This window comes from Rattus norvegicus, chromosome 3 (genome assembly GCF_036323735.1).
Source record: "Rattus norvegicus strain BN/NHsdMcwi chromosome 3, GRCr8, whole genome shotgun sequence".
NCBI lineage: Eukaryota > Metazoa > Chordata > Mammalia > Rodentia > Muridae > Rattus > Rattus norvegicus.
This window is the reverse complement of record NC_086021.1, coordinates 76,888,185-76,898,493: the sequence shown is the minus strand read 5'-3', so window position 1 is coordinate 76,898,493 and position 10,309 is coordinate 76,888,185. Positions and strand designations below refer to the sequence as shown.

General features: G+C 45.9%; 1 long non-coding RNA gene across 1 annotated transcript; it reads left to right on the top strand.

Moving 5' to 3' along the window:
- Positions 1 to 782: 782 nt before the first annotated feature.
- Positions 783 to 5,297, top strand: LOC103691816 (uncharacterized). The gene is made up of 3 exons (XR_591534.4): positions 783 to 956; positions 4,417 to 4,528; positions 5,139 to 5,297. It is a non-coding gene; the product is annotated as an uncharacterized LOC103691816 (long non-coding RNA).
- The last annotated feature ends 5,012 nt before the right edge of the window (positions 5,298 to 10,309 follow it).

Sequence of the window (10,309 nt, the reverse complement as noted above, 5' to 3'; positions counted from 1 at the left end):
TGGGGCTTTGATGCTACCACTGGAGCAGCAGAGGCAGGTGGATCTCTGAATTTCAGGCCAGACAGAGCTACTTAGAGAGACCTTATCTCAACATTAATAATTATAACAGTAATAACCATTATAATATGTTAATTTTGTATTAATATTAGTGTTATAAATTTAATTAAATTTTACAAAGAAGTGATTAAATCATGAAGGTTCTGCCCTCATGAATGAATAAAAGTCATTACCCAGGAGAGTAGGCTTCTGGGCAAACTGATAGATTCGCCCCATTTCCTCACATTGCTTCACACAGCTTTGCCCTTCATCTTCAGATGCAGGCACAGGCCCGGCCAGATGCCAGCCCCGTGCTCATGGCTTCTCAGTCTCCAGAACTGAGACATAAATGTCTTTTCACTAGAAATTACTCGGCGATAGTCCTCTACAGCAATACTGAATGAAGCCAGAGGGAGGCGGTGAGAACTCCCTGGGGGAGCCAAGGAGCACTGGGACAGTACCGCCAAAAATGTCTCAGATGAGAGTAGAGCTGGAGGCCCAGAGGAGCCTCCGTACACAGCAGCTTCTCTGCCTACAAGGCAGTCCTGTGTTTTGCAGGTGGCTGAAAATGGAGCCTCAGAACGAAGCTTTCTACATACAGAGCTAAACGTAGCCAGGGAGACTCCAAGAAGCTTCTGACGTGGAGAAGGGCAGCAAGGAAACTCCAGGGAGGGCCTATTAGCACAGGATGCAGTCGGGCTGAGTGCAAATCTCCCCTCTGTCACCACATGGTCAACTGTGTGTCCTTAAGAGGCTGGCTTGTGCCCGTTCACTCACTGGTCAAGAGCGATATGGAGGAACTATTGGCATCCCTCCAGTATCTACCCCTGCCTTCTCCCAACAGGGCGCAGATACATAATGCTGTTACAATGCTGGCCAGGAAACAACATCCCAGCCTCCCGGGAGCTGGGTATAAGTAGGTGAGTTGGTGACATCTGTGCTCCATATTTATTTATTATCATTTTAATTTTTCTTTTTCTGGTTTTGTGTGTGTGTGTGTGTGTGTGTGTGTGTGTTTTGTTTTGTTGGGTTGGTTTTGTTTGTTTGGCTGTTTGGTTTTGTTTTTTGTTTGTTTTTTGAGACAGGGTCTCATTTTGCAGCTCTGGGTGTCCTGGAACTCACTATGTAGATCAGGCTGGCCTTGATTTCACAGAGATCCACCTACCTCTGCCTCCGGAGTGCTGGGATTGAAATCATGAGCCATCATGCCAAGCTCTTTATTTATCAGAAGACAACCTATGACAATTGGATCTTTCCATCATCTGGGTTCTGGGGATTGAACTCAGGGAATCAGGCTTGGCAGCAATCACCTTGACCCACTGAGCCAGCCCAACAAGCACATATTTGGGACTCATTGGCTTTTCCAAATAGTTATTCATTTTTAATTGTGTGTGTGTGTGTGTGTGTACATGTGTGTGTACATGTGTCTGGATGTGAGAGCAGGTGCCAATGGAAGCCGGAAGCATCTGCTCCCCTGGAGATTGCTATGAGCTGCCTGATGTAGGTGCTGGGAATTAAACTTAAGTCTTCTGAAAAAGCAATCCTCATTCCTAACCCTCTGAATAGTTCTTATGAGACCTCAGGCAAGTCACCTTTAGCATCCCAGTTGCTCATCCATTGCACAGAGTAGTCATACCCCATAGAAGTGATGACATTCTGAGGAGAGTGTGGAGGCCTAGTGCCCGCCCTGAAACCTCTTTCATGCTGGCCTGTCAAGGTCAGCGACCACCGCCATCACTGCCTGGCCCAGCTCCCAAAGGTCAGTGGGCTTGGGCAAAGCTAGTGGTTACCTCGTAGGCTTGCTGTAAGAATGTCATGAGTCTTAGCAAATGTTGGTCTCTCCCCGTGTAGCCAATGACAAACCTTCCTCAGTGAAAACACATGTGGTTATGAATGTGGTTTAGAGGACGTTTGTGTGCGGACTTCAGTGTTTCTTGTATCACACCCTGGGTCCCTGTGGTGAGGTGTGAAGAGTGAGGGGGCTTGGGGAGCAGCTCAGCAGCAACGGAACACTGTCCTAGCATGTGTGAAGCCCTGGGTTGGTCCCAAGCAAAAACAACAGCAACCACAAAAAAAAAAAAAAAAAAAAAGACAGACAGACAGACAGACAGAAAGAAAGAAAGAGAGAAAGAGAGGAAGAAAGAAAGAGAGAAAGAAAGAAAGAAAGAAAGAAAGAAAGAAGAGAAAGAAGGAGAGAAAGAAAGAGAAACCAAACCCTGAGGAAAGTGACCTGAATGTAATATTTAGAGATCAGGTTTCTGGGTCATGAGTAGAGACTAGTTAAGGACTGGAGCCAGAGCTTCCGCGTTGAATCCTGGGGTCTTCACAGGAGGAGGAAGAAGATATATATTCTCTCTCGTTCTCCCCCCTCCCCCGCCCCATCTCTCACTATACAATGCCCCATACCACCTTGGTACTCTTTTAACAAGCGGGTCATCACCACATGGAGGCCTTTGACGTTGCTCTTCCGGAATCACGAGCCCAAACAAACCCCTTATTGTTAAAACTTATTCTGTCTGTAGTTCTGCGCCATTGGCAGTCAACGACTTGATTAATACACTCACATTTGGGGATCTATTTTAATTCACGTTATTAAATAGAACTCTCCCCCGCAGCCCGCTTCGTGGCTTTTGCAGAGCGAATGACAAATCAGCTTTGTGTGCATGAGTTTTGGAAAGATGCTGGCTTTGCCAGGCGGTGCAGGCAGCATGCCCTGAGCGCAGGATGTGTACCACGGGAATACTTCCAACCCAGCGGCCGTCTGCCAGGAGCTGCAACTCCACACATAGGAGAGCAGACAAGAAGCACTGTCTCTCCAAACCAGGACTTAAAAATGATGATCTTGTCTCATCCCAGGCCTGTGTTGGCCAGACTTCCCTGCCATTAAAAGTGCTCCATTCCAGCTGCTTCAGAGAAAGGAGTGGTGGTTTATTTTGCAGCTTGCTGTGCCAGCACAGCATGGAGCAAGCATTCAAATGCTGGGTTTCCTCTTTGCACAAAAGACTCTGGGCAAAACAAAGCCGGGATGAGCAGGGTCACGGGCTTCGGGGGCCCGAGTGGTCACTTACCTGCAACAAAGGCAAACCAGAGCTGGCTGGCCACCGTTCTGTGGGTCTGGGGGGGAAGTATGTTTCCATGGTGATGGTTCGGCACCAGCCCCAGAAGCCAGTGCGAGAGACCCCAGGTGCAAGGTGCGCTTCCTGAGGCGGAGGGGAGGGAAATTCAGAGAGAATTCGCACAGGTTTGTAGGATTTCCATGTTTTGTCTGAAAGAGGTATTTCTAGCTCGTCTTATGTTGGAAAATTGTGTTCACAACTCTGAACTCTGAACACCGCATCCTGAATGTCAGAGATCATTTAAAATCAGAGGAGAGGGAAGGAAGCAGAGTTGAGACACACGCTGTTGTCCAATCAGAATCTGACAGAAAGCATTCGATAATGATCTATTTTTAGAGACATACGGAATACTCATTAGGAGGAGAGACCAGGGACCGGTCCTGCTCTATGACAGGTTTTGTGGAAGACACTCACCAGTGTAGAGAAATCATTTGGTCTCTTGGTACTTAAGATTAGATCACGGATTACCACGAGTGAAGAGACATAGAATTTCATGTTGGGGGGGAAAGCAGGAAGAGTGAGTTCACACATTAATTTGCAATACTGAATATTCAAATCTTATTTTATTTTAATTTTTAAGATTTTAGTTTTCTGAGACTGGACCTCTCTAAGAGAAGGCCCTGGCTGCCCTGGAACACACTAAATACACCAGGCTGTACTCACACTCACAGAGATCCACCCACCTCTGCCTCCGGAATGCTGGGATTAAAGAAAGGTAAAGAAAGGTATTCGCCAACACAGCGGGCTATACGCGCTCGCGTGCTGTGGACTTCATTGTGACATTTCCTACCAAGAGTGACAACAAGGTTTAAAACCCATGGTACCAGAAAGTAAGGATAAAGGTTTGCATTGCTCATCCTGGGCCCTTGGTGCCTGGTACAGAAGGTCCTCGGGAAATGTCAGATGAACTACAGTGATTTTAAAAGAATTGAGAGCTAGGTATGATATCACACACCTTTAATCCTGGCACTAGGGAAGCAGAGGCAGGCAGAGTTCTGTGAGTTCGAGGCCAGCCTGGTCTACAAAGTGAGTCCAGTGTCCTGTACTGTTATGCAAAGAAACCTTGTCTTGAAAAGTAGATAGAAGATAGATAGATAGATAGATAGATAGATAGATAGATAGATAGATAGATAATTGAGGGCTGTGCTATGTTCTGCAGTTGCTTCTGGCAAAGATTCACATGCCAAGCTCTTTTTGACAAACCTCAGACTTGAGCAAGTAATATTTCCCCATAGTCAATGTGAACATTTCTTCTCTTGGGCAGGGATGACGAGAGTATATCGTGTGCCTTATGCCATCTCATCATCCTAGCAAGTGTCCAAAATCAACACCGGGACTCCCATGTGTCAGCTGAAGCAATGGTTGTTCAACAAAAGGTATTTGTTGGAATCCTAGCCATCAAGGGGCTCAGGTTTAGGAACAAGGCTGACACAATGCACACCCCAGGTCCTTACTCTCCAATGGAATGTAGCAGCTGCCATCCACAGCCCCTGGGAGAAGGAGGTGAGGGCACAGCAAGGATCCCACTCGTTTACGGGTGAGAACTCTTTACTTTTAATTAATACAAATATTTGTACATATTTATGGGGTGCATTATGTTAATTTGATACATGCATGCCACCCATCTGATCAAATCAGAGTAATTGACATTTCTACCTCATCAAACATCAATCATTCCTATGTACTGGGAAACTTCAAATGCTTCTAGTTATCTTGAAATACGTAACAAGCGGAGGTTGAACACAGTGATTGCCTGCTATGGACTCCTCGGGCTCAACCAGATCCAGGGACACAAAGTCTCACCTATTCCTCAACTATTGGCTCCCAAGCCCAGCAGATCTAGGTTGCCTCTCTGGTGGCCCCAAACAAGACACTGCACCCTTGGGCTCACACAAGGCATCCTGCGGTATAGAGTCTCCCTCAGGGGCACACTGGTAGTCATTTGAGGCTGTGACTCCTGACAACCCCACTCTGCTTCTGTTTCAGGCTTGACAGCCGTGGCCTGAGAGATAAAGAACTCAGGTAATAACTACCAAAGCGTGAGCAGCCAGGCCCCTGCCATCACACTCTTACACCTGGCAGTTCCCAGCTTTCTGGCCCCGAGTGATGAACTCCTGAAATCCAACAGTTATTTCATTAAAATGGTGTCACATCATTTGCTTTTATGACCCCCTCTTTCTCAGATCAGGGGTGAGGTGGGGTGGGTGGTGCTGCTTGAGAGACTGAAGGGTTTGCCAAATGAGCGCTCTGCATTTACTCCCGGGGCCCTAGTTCCCTGTGAGTCCAGCTATTTGCTCCTCCATTTCTTCCATGTGTCTGGAGGGACCAGGCACTGTAAGAGGTTGGCTTTTATTTACTGTTCTGTCCTTACCATGGGTTCTTCAATGCTCAGCTCAGAGGACACTAAATTCCACTTAAGAAAAGGGAAGAAGATCCAACTGTGGTGACATTTGCCTGTAATCCTAGCACGTAGAAGGCTGAGGCAGGAGGATCACCAGAAGTTCTGGGTCACTCTGGACTACATAGCAAGGCCCTAGCTAGGCATCATCTCCTCCCTCCCACCTTTTTTCTCAGTATTGGGTCCCGTGAGTGCCGGGATTTCAGACACGTACCACTGTGTCCACTCTTGCTCCCTTTCAAAGTCCAATTCAAGTAGAAAGGTTGAACCTGACTCCAGAGACGCAGGGGTTTCTTAAATTCCAGTTTGGCTTCTGCAGCTGGATGCTGCTACCAACTCCAGACATGTGCTGGGAAAACATGTCTCTCCTGGGAGTTTCCCTAGGCCTCTGATGCGCACCCTTTAAATGCAGTCTTGGAGTGTTTAACTTTCCTGACAGATTCACAGAGCATTGGGTGCTAAGAGGAGGCTAAACACCATGCCAGAAGATATGCCCATACCAGATCCTCCACAGCATCCCGTGCCTCTGCTGAGCTTGCCCCCACAATGCACAGCAGCACAAGGACACTTTAAATACTTTCTCCCCGGTGCCCACGTTATCTGGGATGTACACTCGAGCACCCTGGTTCCTGTCTGGTGAACCACATAGAGACCAAAGGACTAAGAGCTAATGTAATTGGTGGGAGTCATTTCCAGAAACACACTGTTGGGGACATATGAAGATATCTGTGTTCTAAACAGGAAATCATAATAATCAAACCAACATAGCATCCAAATTACTTTAGGGAAAATGACTGTTACAAAATCAGATTACAGGCACTCCAATGCCCCCTGTCAGCTATCGAAACTGGCTTCCTTTTTCATTACACCTCATTATTTTGGTCATTTCCCTGCTTATTCTAGATCGCGTTTTTAACTACTCACGATTTCTATAATTTGTGCATAAAATAGCACCACCGTACTTAAGCCTCCTCTGAGATACAGCTTGACCCAAGTAGGACAAAAGGAGCTATAACATTTACTAGCAGGAGCCACACAGACCCAAGTGAAACATGTGAAGGCCTCCAAGATTAAAACAAATCTAAATTGGGCCCAGAGGAAGGAAATGCATACGCCTCCAAGGCTGATGGGAAATCAGCTTTGCAAGTGTTTTTATTTCAAGCACCCAGACTCCCGATGCTTATATACAGGGATGGCGTTGAAAGTGGAAGGTCCATTAACAAGCTTCTGCCAAATGTGACAACTGAGCTAGCTAGAATGTGTAGGTGAGATGGGGGGAAAGGCAGAAGATAGGGTGGGAAGGGCGGTGGAATGGGATAACCTCATGGGCTCTACAGCTGATCAGAAGGCCAGGTTGTTCATTCCTGTCAGGGCATTCCTGATGGGTAGCAAGGAGTCTATTCTGGAAGTTCCTACTTTAGTCCACAGAACCCAGGCGTCCTCAATACGGTGTTGTTCATTTTGTCATGTTGTTTCTTTGGATTTTGCCTTTCCTGCCTCCTGGCTTGCCCTGTTAGTGATTAGCTGGAAGCCAGTACGTCATCATCGACCACTGACCCAGCAGTAACACATCTTCTGTCCTTGGGCATGCACTTACCTGTCAATCGCTTTCTATTGACCTTGAACTAAGGCTCATGAATTCAAAAACAGCAATGTAAAATTTTATAGGCAAACTAATGGGATGCCAATTTAGAGAGAGCTGAGTCTTCGATAACATCCTTGAAGGGCACAGTCCCTACCTCTGAAGGAGCTCTAGCTTGCCGGAACAATTACTAAGGCTCCGGTTTGTGCGGCTCTTGACGTGACGTCTGTAATCTCCAAGCTGCTATCAGTTATAACTAATTCATTACTTTGTCATAAAAACCAAGCACAACGCCAGTTAATTGTAAGCGCCTACCACGATGGTGCACTGGCTGAAAGATGCCAGAGCTTAAAGCTCAAAGCCCCGTACTTGCACAGGCACTCCAGTGTGGTCATGTGACTAACTTTTTGTGAAATTTGCAGAAGCTATTTTTGCTTCTATCTTCTGGACCACTGTCTCTTTCCACACTGACTTCCCCTCTGGTATACTTCTGCTTGTATTCGATGGCACTGGAGAGACATGGGCAAAATAGGGGATCCTATAAAGGGGAAGTTGTTGGGGAGTAAATGTGTTGGGACACATTTAGTTCATCTTGGGGATAAGTTTATGTGGTCACAGTTATGTCTGCACCGAAGCTACTTCTGGTTATTCTGGTATAGAAATGGCTTCTCCCTTTTCTATCCCCCACCACACTAACTCCCCTGCAGCCAGACCCTCAGGTGTAGGGCTGGAGGTTGTGTCAAATATAAACATGTCCCACTGAGGTCATGGGTAGGAGAAAAGAAACAAGGTTTGAGTCAGAAGTCAGTCTGTGGGACTATCCTCTAAACCTTACAGCTCACATATAAAAGAAACTTCATAAAAATTTCTTCAAACACGTCTATGATCCCTGTTGCTAAAGGCAAGTTAGCAAGAAAGCTACTTCTACAGTGTATCTGCAGACGAGTGTAAGAATCACAGTTGAGAAAGAGGGACATAGAAAGCTTCTGTGGCAATCCCTACCCTTAACCCCAATCCCCAAAAGTAGCAGCCTAGACAGGAAGCCATAGAAAAGAACTCTTTAACATCGTGATAAGGATGCTGAAGTGTAGCGCTCCACAATTGATGGCTTCCGGCTGGGGTGGGGCAGGGAAGGATTCAGTTTTCTTTAGGGACTGGCCATACTCCAGTGAGTATATGGGGAACACAAACTGAACCTCTTCCTCTTCCTCTTCCTCCTTCTCCTCTTCCTCCTCCTCTTCTTCCTCTTCTTCCTTCTCCTCTTCCTCCTCTTCTTCCTCTTCCTCTTCTTCTTCCTCCTCTTCTTCCTCCTTCTTCACCCCCCTCCCCGAGGACTGAGGAGTGAGTGTGATTGGAATACATGATGTAAAATTGCCGAACAATCAATAAAAATATTACATTGGAAAAAAGATTTCTCCCAACTTAGCAACCTTATCCTGGCAATTTCTATGACATTGACATGAATAAATTATGAAGCTGGAAAAAATTGTCTTCAATTATCAATAGGAAAATTCAACTTTCCATCAACCACAAAGATAGCTGAGTGGTCTAACTACTCTCTTGATAGAAAAATGACATAATAAATTCATCGTTATAGAGACTGCTTTGACCAAAGCAAAGGAGTACAGCGATATTGCAGCAGCTGGTCACTCAGTTAATTTTTTTTTTTTTTTTTTACATATCATGTGGTATTGGGAAAGGGATTAGTTTGTATTGTTTTTTTATTTCTGTGGCCCTTTTAAAAATTGTAATTTTGTTGTGATTCTCCATCTAAACTAATATGTTGTTGCCTAATTTTGATTCTATAGCTTATACTCTCTTCTAAAATTTGAGGGGGGATTTAATCTGTGAGTACTATATTTATATCATTTCTACCTTTCTTTTACCAGATAATATAGTTGAGGCCCCATAAACCCTAAGCATACCCCAGGATGCCATCACGATTTCAGAGAGCGTTTTAGCACGTAGGAGGAAGTGTGTGTTAGGGTTGATAAAATGCATGGTACCCATTATTTCACTTAGTTCAACACCACAACACTGTGAGATCAGAGAGATCGTCTTGCAGATGAGGAAAACCGGGCTCAGGAAGTTGAGAAGGCTTCCCAGAATTGGGCTTTTAAGATTAATCCTGCCATAATTCAGAGACTGATGCTACAAAGGATGCCTGAGGAGAATCACTCTTTAAGGAGCCTGGGGTTATTCATTCCCTGCTGTTAATAAAATGCAGAGCCTGGATTCAAAAGCCCAAGCCCAGGCCCAGTGCCTCTCTCTTCCTGCTGCCTTGGATTGGATGTAGCACTCCCAGCTACTTCTCCAGCACCATGTCCGCCTGTGTGCTACATGCTCCCCACCATGATGATGATGGACTAAACCTCTGAAGCCATAAGCAATCCCCAATTAAATGCTTTCTTTTATAAGAGTTGTTGCAGTCATGGTGTCTCTTCACAACAATACATAGTGACTAAGACATTTCCTCTGATTCCCCAGTGAATCAGAGGAAAACTTACGGGAGTTGGTTTGCTCTTTCCATCACGTGGGGCCCTGGGATCGAACTCAGATCCTGAGGTTTGGAGTCAGGTGTCTTTACCTGCTGAGTCAGCCCTTCAGTCTCACCATAACTACTGGGAAAGAACTGCCGTCTGCCAGTGCCTTCCAACAGGAACAAACCCTTCAAAAAGGTATTGCATGTTCTCTCTCATGTGGAATATGGATACTTAACATCTGTCTTTTATTACAAAGGTTTAAGGGTTTAAGGATCTGCTCCCTACCTCGGCTGCTGGCTCTGGCCCACGCCTCTGCCTGTTCAAGAGGACTTGGCCACTAGATGTTATTGAACTAAGTCCTGCTTTTTGTCCTAATGCCTGTGTCTACTTGGGAGGAGGAATTCAATAAGGATGCTCTCTTGGATCATTAAGAACTAATGAGAAAAACATGTCACTGAAAGACAGTTGTACCAAAGGACTCCTGGAGGAAGGCAAAGTTTTGGTCTTGGCAAGGTTCGTTTTGCTTTGGAGGCAGGCCACAAACCCAGAGGATTCTGGATACCTAGAAGGCAACTGGGGTTGTGGCTAGTCTCACTTCCACTCTACCCAGTACACCGCAGTCATTAAAAACCAGCTGACCGAGGCCAGGGAGAGAGCTCAGCAGGGAAGGACACCTGCCACCAGACTTCATGAT